Source organism: Prunus avium, chromosome 7, assembly GCF_965620075.1.
Source record: "Prunus avium chromosome 7, drPruAviu1.hap1.1, whole genome shotgun sequence".
NCBI classification, from domain to species: domain Eukaryota; kingdom Viridiplantae; phylum Streptophyta; class Magnoliopsida; order Rosales; family Rosaceae; genus Prunus; species Prunus avium.
In genome coordinates, this window is record NC_142290.1 from 13948307 (window position 1) to 13951265 (window position 2959).

Genomic DNA, 2959 nt, shown 5'->3' on the forward strand with positions numbered 1-2959 from the left:
ACCCCAAACACTCAAGCAATCAACCCAATACTCTAAACTGTCCCAAAATCACCAAAACAGCTCCAGAAAACCTCCCTTCCATTTCCCTACGAATTTCCTCTTTCTCATCCATCACCACTCACTCACGCTCATCTCAAATCACCTCCATATCCTTCATACATCCTTCTAGACGTGGAGAAGCTCTTGGAGAAGCATTGGACACTACAAGAACTTCAGAAAAGGGTTTTTCTACTCTTATGGCATTCATTATGTTTTCCCATTTCTATTTTAGTTTCTTTTCCATTATGAGTAACTAAATCCATAACTAGGGCTTCGATGTAACCTAACATGAATATTCTGGGTTTATAAGTTTGGAGTTTCAAGTTTGATTCATGATTCATGTTCTTATTCATTATGCTTATAAGTTAACATGCTTGTTTGAATGATTGATCACCATTAGAACTTGTTTGTTAACTATCTTGGTTTGAATTAAGAGTAGACACCATGCTTTAATTCGAATTGAACTATGAATAAGAAGAGTATGTATGGACATTCGACAACAGGGATTAGATACATGCTTGGTTGTTTAAATTGTTCTTCTATGCTTAATGGGTTCCTAATGCTTAGTTTTAGGTTAGACAACAAATGATCAAATTAGGGAATTAGGAACACAAGGTTATGACCACACACCATGGCTTAATCATACTTTAGCTAGAATCAATCCATTAATCTAATTGAACTTGGGAACTTATTTGCTTGAGTTATTTCATTCTTTCTTGTTTTATTTATTTTCTTTTTTCATTTCTATTTTGTGTAGGGGAAACAAATTGGATCATTCAATCACCAATCCTCGTGGGATCGACCTCGCACTTACATATGCTATACTACCAAACGGCTCGTGCACTTGCGAGTATCACAAGTTGAGGATGCAGTTGAAACCATTTTGGTGCAGCTGAATCGAAGCAACAAGTTTTTGGCGCCGTTGCCGGGGACTGAACGAAAGTTCTTCCCTGGTTATGTGCCCAAGGTTACCCTATTCTTTTTAGTGTTTCTAATTAATCTAATTTTCTGTTTCAGGTAGTTTATGTCTAAAAGACCGTTCCTTGAACAAGTGAGGTCTTCGTTCCAACGCTCCAGATCTTTGAACGCAGGACCATCGTTGCAACCCAACCGGGTGATCTCTGAAGTTCATAATCGTCTAGAAAGAGAGTTTTCAACTGCAAAAGAGCAAGCTCTTGCCACATTTACAAGTATTGCTCTCCACACTGAACTTCCTGGTTCTTCACCTTCAAATTCGGAAGCAAGTTCAGACCAAGAAGAAGAAGAAGAGATGGCTGCCAATGAGTTCATGGGAGAACTTGATATCCCAACAATTCCAGCATCTCCTTCAAGCATTTTGCTGCCCACTGTAGCTCGAAATTATGAGCTTAAATCTTCTCATCTTAATATGCTGCCTTCCTTTTATGGTTTACCTAATGAAGATCCATTAACTCATATAAAGGATATTTTTAATGTTGTGAGTTCTTTTCCCTTGACAGGTGTGACAGAAGATCAACTTCGAATGAGAGTGTTTCCATACACTTTGAAGGATAAGGCGAAATATTGGTTGAATTCTTTGAAGCCTGGTTCACTCACTACATGGGCTGCCATTCAAAAGAAGTTCTTGGAGAAATACTTCTCCACGCAAAAGACCGACATGCTTAGGGATAAGATCTTGTTATTTGCACAGCAAGATGATGAATCGTTTTGTGAAGCATGGGAGAGATTCAATGGGCTGCTCAACCAATGTCCTCATCATGGGATTCCATTGAAGCTTCAAATGCGTATGTTTTATAAAGGACTAACCCCTTCTAGTCATAATATAGTCACCAATTTTGCAGGTGGTTCTTTTAAAACCAAAACTCCAGAAGAAACATACGAACTCTTTGAGGAGATAGCAATGGAGACCCAACATACGGATACAAGAGGTAAACGTGTTATTAGTGGTTCTAATGATGCTTCTAGTGTGCAGATTTCAAAACTGGAACAAAAGCTAGATGCTCTTCTTCCATTAAACTCAAGAAGCCCTCCGAAGGAAGTGTGTAGTATTTGCGAAACTCCTGACCATGCTACCATAGCTTGTCCACTTGGGGCTGGATATCCAGAATTTGTGCAAGAGCAAGCTAAGTTGGTAAATTCCTACAACCAAGGTCCAAGAAATGATCCATACTCTCAAAGTTATAATCCAGGTTGGAGGAATCATCCAAACTTTTCATGGAGGAATACTCAGAATCAAGCCAATCCCCCTTCATTCCAAAAGCCACAACAAACATCATCATTGGATGATATAGTTAAGCAGATGGCAATCAACCAATCCAATTTCCAGCAAACTACACAAGCTGCCATTGCCAAATTGGAAGTTCAAATAGGCCAATTAGCTGCTGAAATAACTCAAAGAGCACCTGGGAAATGGCCAAGCCAAACCGAGATCAATCCAAAGAACCAAGAAGCCAAGGCCATTCATGTGCTCAGATCAGGTAAGATCATTGATAGTAAAGTTTATTCTAATCTTTCAAATGATGTTGTGATTGTAGAAGATGAAGAGGAGGAGACCACGGCTACAGAAGGGGAACATCTCAAAACTTCTCAATCTGCTCCTAATGCCAAATCAGATTCTCAGGAATCCAAACAATTCCAATTGCATAAGAGAGATGACAAATTTGTGCCACCACATCTTCAAGAAGATAGATACGTGCCACCCGCTCCATATGTTCCACCGATTCCATTTCCAGGCCGTCTTAAGAAAGCAAAGCAAGATAAGGCTTTTAAAGAGATTTATGATATTTTGAGTAAAGTTAATATCAATTTGCCTTTGCTTGATGTTATTGAACAGATTCCTGCATATGGAAAGTTCATCAAGGACTTGAAAACTCACAAGCTCAATTTCGCTCCAAATGAAGATGTAAAGCTTGACCAGAATGTAAGTGCTGTGTTGCAAAGG

General features: G+C 39.0%; 1 non-coding gene across 1 annotated transcript; it reads right to left on the reverse strand.

Annotated features, from left to right (window-relative positions):
- Window positions 1–1675: 1675 nt before the first annotated feature.
- On the reverse strand, window positions 1676–1782 carry LOC148293021 (small nucleolar RNA R71). The gene has a single exon (XR_015825999.1). It is a non-coding gene; the product is annotated as a small nucleolar RNA R71 (small nucleolar RNA).
- Between the last annotated feature and the right edge of the window lie 1177 nt (window positions 1783–2959).